Here is a 12,500-nt window from a genome sequence, read left to right on the forward strand (position 1 = left end):
CACTTTTATTTATGATAAAGAAGTTATGATTTCAGGTGTTGATAAAGGACAGATGTGCAATAAGTCTGTGGTTCATTCTCTTGAATTCTATGCAATTTCATTTTTGAATCCCATGACAGACAGCACCCAAATCTTAGGCATGACATAGCCATTACCTCATTAAATGCTGAAAAGTAGCACCATACCTTTTCATGTAACACAGTGGAATGTGTAGAATCTTTCTTTTAGTGCATTTATCAAGTAATGTCATGTTTAAGATTCCTCTGTTTTATCAAACTGGAAAAGAGACTGTGTTTTCTTTTTCCTGCTGCTGGTGAGTGATATTTTAAAATAACTTTTTTTGGCTATCTTTCAGGGGTTTTACCATTGTAAATGCCTCTCCTATAAAGCAGGGAAGTCCATTTTTTCTCTGCAGCCTGTGTTATTCACATAACAAGACTAAGTTTATTCACCTAGAAGGTGATCCATATCATGCTCCCACCATAAAATAGTCATTCTTTGTGTGAGATTGTCTTACCTTGCCTTTGTTGCTGTTATCAGACAACTATAAACATTATAAACTTTAGCTGGACACCTAGGTGTAATAACTGTGGCCTGATACAATTGTACAATCTTATGGAAATATTTTGACTTAAACTATATATTTATGATAAAGAACCTCAATTACCTTGGCAAGGAATACAAAGTAGTAAACATAATGGCGCACTGGTTTGTAGTATACTGGCAACCAGCATAATTAGCAAGCATTTAATATATCTTCATGAAAGTATATTTGGAATCAGCTATAGCTTTTGTGGGTAGGATAGAAGGTGCTGTTGTTACAAGTAAAAGTCATGTTCCAGGAGCCCTCTGCACTTACTCAGTTCAAACAATAAATGTTGGCATATATCGTTCAGCATGAGTATGGTAGACATGTTTTCATTTGATGAAACCATACATTAGGTTCAATGACAAAAAATAAACATAGACATTGAAAACTACAATTCTACCTTGAGTTAAAGTAATAACATTAAATATCAAAGCACTTAAATACCCAAACTGTACCCTGTATTGAAGCAGGAAGTGTGTGGTTCTATAGCAGTGTGAGGTGTGTGAGGTGTGTGAGACAGTAGAATATACTTAACAGGTCATTATTGTTACATTGCTTTACAGGCTGCTTCTGAAGGACAGTCAGCAACCCAAACCATTGTCTATATCTTGTGATTGACTGCAAAACATTGATTTTATGGCCATCTCATACCTCCTAGAATAACAGAGCTATTTTAAGTTGATCCCTTTGTGATGCCTCCACACTGGGCCAATAATCAAGAAGCCTGAATCCTCACCACTGACACTGGAGAGGGACGTTCACTTGGAATACAAATGGATACACACAGTATTTTCAGATTCAGCTCTCTGCACCAAGTACAATTTCTCTTACAAGCACACAGGGAACATAGTCAGCCCAGGATCTGAATTTCTTTATATCTGTCTCCCTCCAGGGCCCCAATAAGGCTCCCCACTAGCACAGCTATAGGGTTAAGTCCTAAGCTGAGTGTCCAAGCCAAGTCCTCCAGCACCCTCTCTGGGAAACCAGTGCTTCATGTCCCTGCTCCATAGATGACACACAAACTGTGAGATTTGATTTTCACACATACACACACACACACACACACACACACACACACACACACACACACACGCACACACGCACACATGCACGCACACACACACAACCGGGAAAATCTGGCACAGTTTTACCTGCTGTGCCCCCTTCTGCTCAGACTATAAGATAGTAATCACTGCCACCAGACAGTCCCCCAGCCAGCTACTGTAAGGCCCTTAACAAACAATGTCCAATTATTGTGTAATATTAATACTAATACAAATGTCAGTAGTTGACTAAGACAGCTAGGCCTTCAGGAGTGGCCCACACAGTATCATCAAATAAATATAAGCACTCTTAAAGGTTAAATACTTTCTAAAAGGACCAGCCACAATAAAATTTTAAATATATTTAATAATAAATAATAAAAGAACATGGAAATACTGAATATATATTTACTGTAAACCACAGAGTTCAATTCACAGGAAATATTGAAAATAACATTGATGGGCAGACTCAGATAAATAAAGAAAAACAATATCTAAACTAAGCTTTACTATATTTTCCTGACTGAAGTTAAAATAATTACTATTCCATACTTACTTAATAGAGCAAAGCAGATGATGTGGTGAATGGTCCTTCTTGTTGTCAGGCCTAAGACAGAGTGCTCAATACTCAGAGATTACTCCCTGTAATATCTAAAAAATATTATTTCCATGGCTGGCAGACTAACCTCATCTGGTCTCCTAACTCTGGGTCCCCAAATGCCATACATTTCTAATACATTTGTAACATAAGCATCTGTATAAATCAGTTTGATATTCAAATGTCATACAGTTCCAATACATTTGAAACACAAGTATCTTATACACATCAGTTTGATATTCAAAGGATATCATTATTTACAAAACTCCAACTAGCTATGCTGCCACTAACTAGCCTATATCATCACACTCTTATTATAAATTACCAATCCCAAAGCCACTACATAGGGCTTAAAACAGCTATACAGTTAGCATTTTAATATGGTGTGTGTGTGTGTGTGTGTGTGTGTGTGTGTGTGTGTGTGTGTGTGTGTGTGTGTGTGTGTGTGTGTGTCTGTGTGTGTCTGTGTGTGTGTGTTTGTAAGGTGTGATTTTGGAGTAGGTTTGCCAGGTGCACAGATATGTACATTTTCTAGTATGGGGAGTGTTTGGAAGTGGGATAATTAAAGAATGGCATGGGTCTCCTTTCTCTACATTACCATTTCCAACCTACATAGAGTGTATTATTCCACTTTTTGTTGGAAGTCAACCATTGAGTTTGGAACAGAGCTACTATAGTCCCTGGCTCTTCATAACTTCCCATATTTTGGGTTGGAAGGCTTAGCTTTGGGTAGGGAGCACACAAATTGACAGATGGTATTTTTGAAACGTGGCCTGATTGTCTGTTTGAAAGGTTTGTTGGGGAAGTATAGACTAGCTACATGAATATAAGTTAGCTTTGTGTTAATTTGCCTGAATGAAATCTATGTAAAGAAACTTTAAAAAATGTTAAATTAAGATTATCAGAAAGCAAAATCTAGGCTGTCCATCTAATTATTGGTATCATTTGTTTGTGATTTTAAGAAATAACTATACCCTGCTTCTCCTACTGGATGTCACAGAAAACGATAACAAAATGTCCTTCAGTAGTGCCTTTCTTTCTTTCTTTTTTCTTTCTAAATCTATTCGGATATCTATTTATTTACTTATTTACTTACTTATTTATTTATATTCTTTTTAATTACTGGGAGGGAAGGGCTGGTCTGCTAGCCCTTTTTTGTCATGACTCAGGGTCTTTGGAGCAGTACAATACACAAATTACTATAGGACAGTAAACTTATTTGCAGGTTAGCAAGATGATAATTGAATTGCAAAAGGAGAGGAATATAGTAATTAGTCAATATATAACATATGCCCACAGAAATCAGACATTAAGTTATAATATATAACACATGATGACAGCAATTAGACAAGAAATTACACAATCATAACAGCACAATAGTTACAAGACTGTACACAGGGCATCTTCATTAATATTCTGTCATCTCAGCCAACAAATTTACAAAGATGGGTTTAAGCATTAGTAATTAGCACTTCAGTTGGGAGTTAGAGGAATCTGAATGTTATTTATAATTTTGTTCTCTGCTGTTGCAGCCATTTCTTTTCTCCTTTTTATATGCTTAACCTTGAGCAGGCCCAGTGTCCCTTTCCAAGTCGTCACAGACTGAAACACCAGTGTTTAAATTTATCCCTAGCCTTGCAGAAGTCCAGGCCCCTTTTTACATCAGTATTTCCATTTGTAGATAAAACATCAGCACCGAGATCTCTCTCAGAATCTTGCATGGTACTTGTCAGCATCACAAACTGGATGTAGCTTCTTTGTTTTGGTCATGTAAATGTGATAGAATATATCACTGTGGACTGCAGACTGAGAGTGTAGTCAAGTTGGCAAGGAAGCAAAACCTGCTGTCTTCCTTTACTGGCAGTGGATGCCTTGACTGGGCTGTTCGGGATTTTAATGCATCAGAATTTGAAACATTCAGCCAAATTCGTTTCTTCATAGTTGTCAAGACTAACATCCTTTTCCTTCTACTTATCATCTCATAAATAGGCAGTATGTCATACTAGTTAACTGCTTAGCTGCAAAGCTGCAGATCTGGGCTCAAATCCATTTCAGCTTCTCTTGTATAATATGTGATCTTCAAACTGCCTTGCGGCACAACTGCAGACATGAGCTTGAATCACTTCAGCTGGCTCTTGCATAGTGTGTGACCCTAAACAAATCGTTCAACTGCATTAGATTCCCTAGCCTCCATAGTAGAGGGATCTTGTGTATTCCAGTATTCCACCCACTTATAAAGTTAAAGATAATAGATAAAGAAGTAAATCACACACACACACAATCCCTGTTTAAAATCTGCCTCTGAGCGTTTTTTTCTGGCTATACTACTCAGAAACAGCTCCTCGTGGTCCTGCAGAGTGGTCCTAGCAGCAGAGAACTGAAAAAAGCGACTACATGTTTTGCTGTTTTTTACCTAAAATACCTTCTCTTGCTTACTTTGAACAAGCTTAAACTGTTTTTTTAGCTGTTTGTTGCATTATATATTATCTGCACTTAAAGTTACATTTGGTCGAAAATTGGTCGAAAATTTGTTTGTTTGTTTGTTTGTTTGTTAAATTTAACTGTTGAGGCTGCCCACTAAAGTGAGCTAGCCTATGTAACTGATTTATTACTGTTTCCTGCATTTCTGTGTGCTTTCTATCTCAAAACAAAAAAAACAAAAAAAAATCTTTGTTTTCCCACCTCTCCTCGACTAGTTTAGACCAGTAAATAGGCTTTGCTGTATTCTGGGCTGTGGTGTAGTTCCTGTGTTGTCCATTGCCTTACTTGGATAGAAGGAAGTTTCTTTGCTCACCAGTGGGAGTGGGGAGCCTTGAGCAGCCTATCTGTCCCTGAAGGAGTGACCTCAGCACAAGTGCTTGTAGTAATTGGTTGTTTTGGACCATTTCTAGCTCTTTTGAAGTTCCCTGTGGTTAAACAAGGTTAAACTTTTTCTGGCTCTGCCAAGTCTGCTCTTCAAATTTTCCCTTAAGAAAGCTCTACTCTTATAATAATCAGTCTACTCGCTTTATTATAAGCCTAGCAATTGTTCTCAAAACCTCTCTTCTAAGTAAGCACTCTCAAACTAAAGTAAGCACTACATCCACCTACCACCCCTGTGAGTACCCACTTCCCTTAAAGGCACAGCACTCCCTTATAATATTCTAGCATGTCGAGTGGTAGATTACTAGCATCCTCTCCGGTTCAGCTGGTTAATCTGGGAATCTTGAGACAATGCTACAATTGTCTCATGTACACAGACAACCCTCTCCTCCTCCCAACAAACACAAATACATGTGAGAGATGCAACTATATAGTCAAACTGGAGGCTGAACTCTCTCAACTCAGGACTGGCAAGACCAGACAGGAGGAGAAGGTAACCACACACACAGCAAACCCAGTCCCACATAGACCAACCACAACTGCAAACCAAACACATAATAACACAAAGACATACTCGGAGGCTCTAATAAAAAACTTACCAAAACAACAGAGGCTCCCAAAGCAGACACCCAAAAATCCACCACCTCAAAACATAGCACATGCAACACATACTTCAATAAATCAGTGTGTCAAACAATCACAGCCCTTAAGGCCAAACACCATGCCTGATACACTAGTAATAGGTGACTCTATAGTCAGACACACTGACGTTCCGCTTACCAGGCTGAACAAGGAGAGGGTAACGGTGAGCTGCCTATCAGGAGCTAGGATCCGCCACATAACACACGCACTCAGGTCACTCCAAAGCAAGTACAAATATGACTCTGTCATTGTCCATGCCGGCGTGAATGTCCTGAGACGTACCTCCCTGGACTACATGAAAAGAGACATAGAGGAGCTCTCTGATTATGTAGCCCAGGCTGGTATGACCCTGACCCTGAGCAGCATCTTGCCCTCACCAAGAATGATGCCACAATACAAAGACAAGATGATCAGCTTTAATAATTGGCTCAATTACTGGTGTCATTCTAGGGGGATCCAATGTCTGTCTGCTTGGGATGACATGCTGGACAAGCCATGCTGTTTCACAAGGGACGGCTTGCATCTGTCACCACTGGGCTTCCAGATATTGGCTAAGGCTCTTGCCACCCCCATAGTGCCTTTTTTAGGCAAGGCTCAAAAGACAAACCCACCTCCTTAGAAAACAAAAATGGAAAAAAATTAAGGGTAATGCTGCTTAATGTCAGAAGTCTAAATCTCAAGATGCAGGCTCTCAAAGCACTCCTCAGTATGGAGAACATCGATGTCTGTGCAGTAACTGAAACCTGGTTCAAGGCTCCTGAGAGCACCCCAGCGCTACCAGGCTATACCTCGTATCATGCTTTTCTGCCCCAAAACTCGGGCCAAACCAAAAAGGGAGGGGGAGTGTCCATATTCGTCAAGGACACCCACACCTCCAGGTTAGTGGCAACACATGAAGCATCAGAGATCATCCAGGTGCAACTAACCGTAGGCAAAACTGCTATACAACTGGTAGCATATTACAGACCACACTCCCTAACTCAGGAACCCCATTCAGCCTTCCTGAAGACATTGAAGGATATGAATGTCTCACCAAACACCATCATATTGGGAGACTTCAACTACCCTAACATAGACTGGGTGCATTATTCTAGCCCTAACACCCTAGCCCAAAGGTTCCTGGAATTCATAAATTCAAATGCAATGGAACAGCTAGTCACCTCTCCCACAAGGGGAGATAATATACTAGACCCGATCATCACAAACATGGGGACAAAGTGCTGCACACCGGAAGTATACCCCTCACTAGTGAGATCTGACCACAAACTAATCACCCTGAATATACATATCTCACCTCCACTCCCAACACAAAAGACTACAGTGAAAACCTTCTCAAAAGCTGACTTTACACTTCTTAAGATTGAGATGGTATCCTTTAAGCCCACTGGGCCAGTGGAAACCACATCCCACAATGCTGAATCCTTCACAAATGCTTTCTACGGACATCTCCAAGAATGCATGGATCATGCAATCCCAAATAAAACCAAGACCCTCTCCACCAAGGGCAGGCATCCTGTCTGGTGGACCCCAGCCATAAACAAATTGTATAACAAAAGAAGGAAGCTACTGCACGACAGAGCAAAATCACATAAAGATAAGGCATCTCTGATCAGCACTAGTAGAAAGCTACTTTCTCTCATAAAAACATCCAAGGCCAACTTTGAGAGAAAAATCGCTATGGACACTAAAGATAACCACAAGGCCTTCTTCTGCTATGTTAGAAACCTGGGCAGAAACCCTCAGATATGCTCAGAGTTAGTTCACAATGACAAAAAATACACTGAACCCACAGATATTGCCAACATTCTGGCAGACAGGTTCAGTGCAAATTTCTCCCCTCCCTCACCCACAAAAGAAGAAATACTTATCCCAGCTGAATGTAACCTCCCTGTCATCTCAGATGTCCAGGTGAGAACTGCCTTCAGCAAAGCTAAAAACACAGCATCAATGGGACCTGACGGTATCCCGGGTTGCGTGCTATGGGAACTCCAAGAGGAGCTAAACCCACACATAAAAATGCTATTTAACCTTAGCCTTACTACAGGATATGTACCTGAACACTGGTGTACAGCAACAGTGGTCCCACTCCACAAAGGAGGCACCTCTACAGACCCTGGTAACTACCGCCCCATAAGCTTAACCAGCCTGGTCTGCAAAGCTATGGAAAGAATCATTATGGAAGTCATAAACAGAGACATTGGGGACCTACAGACACTTGATCCCACCCAGTTCGGCTTTGTAAAGGGCAGATCCTGCCTTTTGAACCTGGTTGACTTTTTCGAAACAGTCACTAGAGCCATTGACGAGGGCAAAGCAGTCCATACAGCCTACCTGGACTTGGCTAAAGCGTTCAACACAATACCCCACTCAGGCATCATAGACAAGCTCAACAGCTTAAATGTAAATCCATATGTCACAAGATGGGTTGCAAACGGGCTAAAGGATAGAACCCATAAAGTCAAAATCGCTGGAGCCATGTCAGACTCAAAGCCAGTCACAAGTGGTGTCCCACAGGGCTCTGTCCTGGGACCCCTCTTGTTCGGCATTTATTTCTCAGATGTGAAAGCAAACATGGGAGGGTTGTGGCTGACAAAGTTCGCAGATGACTGCAAACTAGGCGCCATAGTCGATACACCAGCTGATACACACATCCTACAGAAAGGCCTCACTGAAACGGACAACTGGTGCCAGAGTCATGGCCTTAAACTAAATGCCAAAAAATGTATAGTCATCCCCTTTGGGAAAAACAAAGTACCCACAAATTATCACATAGATAGTAACCCACTGAGTATGGAAAAAATAATCAGAGACCTGGGGACCCAAGTTGATAGTGACCTCTCATTTGACACCCACGTTGCCAAAGTGGTTAGAAAGACTTTCTACCTTGCCCACCTTATCATCAAGGGATTCACATCCAGATCAAAGGAGGTCATTGTACCCCTATACTCCTCCCTTATCAGGCCCATGATTGAGTACAATGCCCCATTTGGTATGTACCTCACCCAGCACTTGCAACAGCTGGAGAGACCCCAAAAGTACCTCACCAAGAGGATCAAGGGTCTCCAACATATGTCATATGCTGCCAGACTAAAGAAACTCCAGCTCTATTCAGTAGCATACTGCCTACTCAGAGGTGATCTGTGCCTGACGTACAAGGCCATGTCCAATCAGGAATTGATGGACATGCTCCACCTCAAAAAATCCAAATCCATCAGAACCACGAGAGCTAAAGATTTAAACCTCAGCACAAATATGAATAGGACATGCTGGAGGGACATATTCATAACTCAAAGGCTTCCCATACTCTGGAACAGAATCCCAGTTCATGTTAGGCAGAGCCCCTCACTGACTTTCTTCAAGAGAAATCTTGATGAGTGGATGGGAGATCGTAGGTTTACCCCGGGGGTCATCTCTGTGTCACTACTAGACAGAGGCACAGTAAACTAATTCTATTATGTAAGGGGGGTTTTCACTGTGTCACTACTAGACAGAGGCACAGTATTCTAAATCTATTCTGTACACTTTTGTACCATTACATGGGGTGGCAAAAGCCACATCACTATGGCTAGGCTTATAAATGCCCCAGGGCAGATAGCCTAGTACTAAACTATGAAACCATAAGGTTATGTTGTAGTTGCTGTGTTTCCCTCTTTTTTTCTGTCTTTGATTTTCAGATAACACTGTTGTCGCCACTGTTATTGTTGCATTAGTGCCACTTGCAGGCAATGATAATTGAAGCTAGACGCCCATTTGACTAGTTGTTTTCGCAGTGAGGTAGAGCATGCAAAGTGTCCTGGAAAAAGCACGGCTAAATGTCACTTATCCAGAGACAATTAGCATGATGCAAGGTTGCACAAGGCAGAAGATCAGGAGCCCAGGAGTGAGATACTTTGGACCGACTCCTGCACTAAACAGTTGGCACAATAGTCACTGTAGTGCAAACACAAAGTCTGTCTATTGGTGTAGAAGTATATGTTTAATCTTCACCTCTTGAGGCTCAGAATCACTTAGCAGCTTGGCTACCAAAGGTCCAGTCTGTAGCCAATGCCTTTGTCAGGAGAAGAATGCAAGAAAAATCCCACTTCTGGAGTGACTCCTGTCGCTAGCTGGAGTCAGCTGCTAAAGTGATCTTGGAATAGTACAGTGTAGAAAATCTATAAGAATGGAGTGGAAGCAAACGCACATGACTTCACCTTGCTTGTATGTATTGTTTGTTGTTTACGTGATCCCAGGAAATTAACAGTGTTAGGACAAAATTAAAAAAAAAAAAAAATATATATATATATATATATATATATATATATATATATGAAAGCATTAAAGAAGACAAACACAAAACATTTCCTGAGTGTATTCCTTATATATTATTCTCTAGTTTTATCAGTCATGCATTCTGCACACTGAAGGAAGGAGTGAATGCAAGGGGATTAACAAGAAACAATTTTAGTAAGGGTAAATGTAACAAGGGATGACATGACAGAGGTAGGGAAACTGTTAGCTGACAAGCCGTGGAGCCATGAAGCATAAAGAAAAATGTGCAGGTAAGGAATGGAAAAGTAAATGAGGTAGTAACATATGTAGTTATTTATAGGAGCATTCGTTGATTGGTATGGGCAAGACATTCTTGTCAGCAGCAATGATTGTAATAACGTAAGGAAGAGTGTTGGTAAATATATTTACCAGTTAGAAGAAGTGCAAAGCTAAGACTGGGAATAAATCATCATGTGTGTGTGCACTGTGCAAACTAAATGTGTTTATGTTAATGTTGTTTAGTAACACTTACCAGTGATTGTCTAACCCCAGCTTCATGCCACGGAGGAATGGTGTCCTGACTTCAACCCAAATGAGCCGAGTTTTGCTAGCAACTTGGGTGCTATAGGAGCCAGGCAGGGGGCTGGGAAGAAGCAGCTATTTGTTAACTGGCCAACTCTTAGAGGGAAGATGGGACTTCGAGATCTATGGTAAAGGGGCAGTGTCATAATTGTGTGACAGATCAAAAATTTAGCTTTGAAGGGAGAGCTGCAGCTAACTGATGCATGAAGTGATGCTGTCGATGTCAGTGGCATCACTGAGTTAGGAAATACAAAAATGTGCCAAGGTGTGCAAGACAGCATATGTGATACTACTGGCTGCTTTGATATGGTCTACTTCCCCTTCCCAGGCCTCTTATGGAGCAGTCACAGCCATGAGCTGTAACGCCAGGGACACTAAAGTAAAAATGAGTAATGGAAGCACAGCTAGAATGGTAACCATTTGATTGTCTGAGACCCATTAATGCAAGTTCAAGACTAGCGAGACTAAATCAGCCAAAATGGGGACTTGTATATACTAAGGACGAGATTAATATAACGCATTGCCTTTTTTCCAGGGCATGGCACAGAGTTGGTATATATAGGTCCAAAGGGTGTGGGGAGCTTACCAAAAATATTGGTGGGATGCAGGGGCTTTCTTCTGCAAAAAACAACTTTAAAGGAGAGCAACAATGTTTGACACTCACTCTTCTGTACTTTTGTACATTTCTTTTTCAAAATTTCAGGGCTCACACTTACAAGTCTCGGAATTTCAATTGGGAGACTCCTATAACAATTGATCATTTCAGTAAGGAGAATCCAGGTGATGATCAGCTGGAGGTTAAAAAAAACAAAGGTTAAATAGATTAGCATGGACCTTATACCAATAAAGAACAAAATAAGCATACTTACTATGCAGCCGACATTGTTGTAGTGCTGCAGTCTGGTCCGAGTCATAACGTGAAAGAAGATTATTTTGTTGATGTTGAAACAAGTAATAAAAAGAAGGTGTAATTTGTTTGGAGTTAGAAAATGATGATATTGTGCCTACAAGCAAAAACACTGTTCTTTAGTCTTTTCGCCACCCTTTATCATCTTCTTACCTGTAGTACCACATAATTTATACAACATCCTTGTATTGCAAGACTCAAAAAATGTTAGCCAGAATGCATTCTTTAGGAATAGTCATCAGTGTTTCTGATATTGTTTAGAGACATCACAAAAGCATGTCAGATAGACCTATAATATTGTAGTTAACAGAACCAGATACAGGTAAACCAGTAGCCAGCTTGCTAGTATTCTCATTTTTGCCTATGTTGAGATGTAAGGATTAAAGAAAATCAAAGAGTTGAGATTCAAAGCCACCAGACATGCTTTCTTTTCACTTCTCACATTTTGCAAATATTAATTTTTACAGTGCTGTTCATGAGAATATATCATAAGCTTTCAAGAAATCAGAAAACAAAAGGTTCCCATTATGACACAGATGTGGACCCTTTTCAGAAACCCATAGCTGGACATTGAATATTTTATTTCTCTCCTCCCACTCCTTTATGCTTTTCTTGTTCTTCACCAAAAAAACACCCTTATAGTGTCACTTCTGGAAGGAACATCAGAAGGAGAGAATGCTGTTTTGTGCACAGTCAAATAGAACATTTTGACTTCATGTATCCAGGGTCCTTTGTAGGATATCTGGGTTCAGTCTGCAACACCATGTAAGGAGCTTGGCAATCCAGGAGAATTTCAAAGTACAAAAACTAAAGCCTCATGTTGAGAGGGGTCAGTTATGGTGGTTTGGGCATGTTGGGAGAGTGCAATAAGGTCATCCCCCAGGGGATATTTATCAGGTACAGTCCACTGGAAGAAGGCTTCAAGGCAGATCCAGGACACACTGTAGGGATTATATCTCTTAGCTTGTGTGGGAATGTCTAGAGATTCCACAGAATGAGTTAGTGGAACCATGGAATGTTTATTGT

General features: G+C 40.6%; 1 protein-coding gene across 1 annotated transcript in view; it reads left to right on the plus strand.

Moving 5' to 3' along the window:
- The window catches only part of DEPTOR (DEP domain containing MTOR interacting protein), a 1,242,917-nt gene that overhangs the window by 799,134 nt on the left and 431,283 nt on the right, over positions 1-12,500 (plus strand). The window lies entirely within an intron of this gene.

This window comes from Protopterus annectens, chromosome 3.part1, assembly GCF_019279795.1.
Source record: "Protopterus annectens isolate FY-2018-M chromosome 3.part1, PAN1.0, whole genome shotgun sequence".
Taxonomy (NCBI): Eukaryota; Metazoa; Chordata; order Ceratodontiformes; family Protopteridae; genus Protopterus; species Protopterus annectens.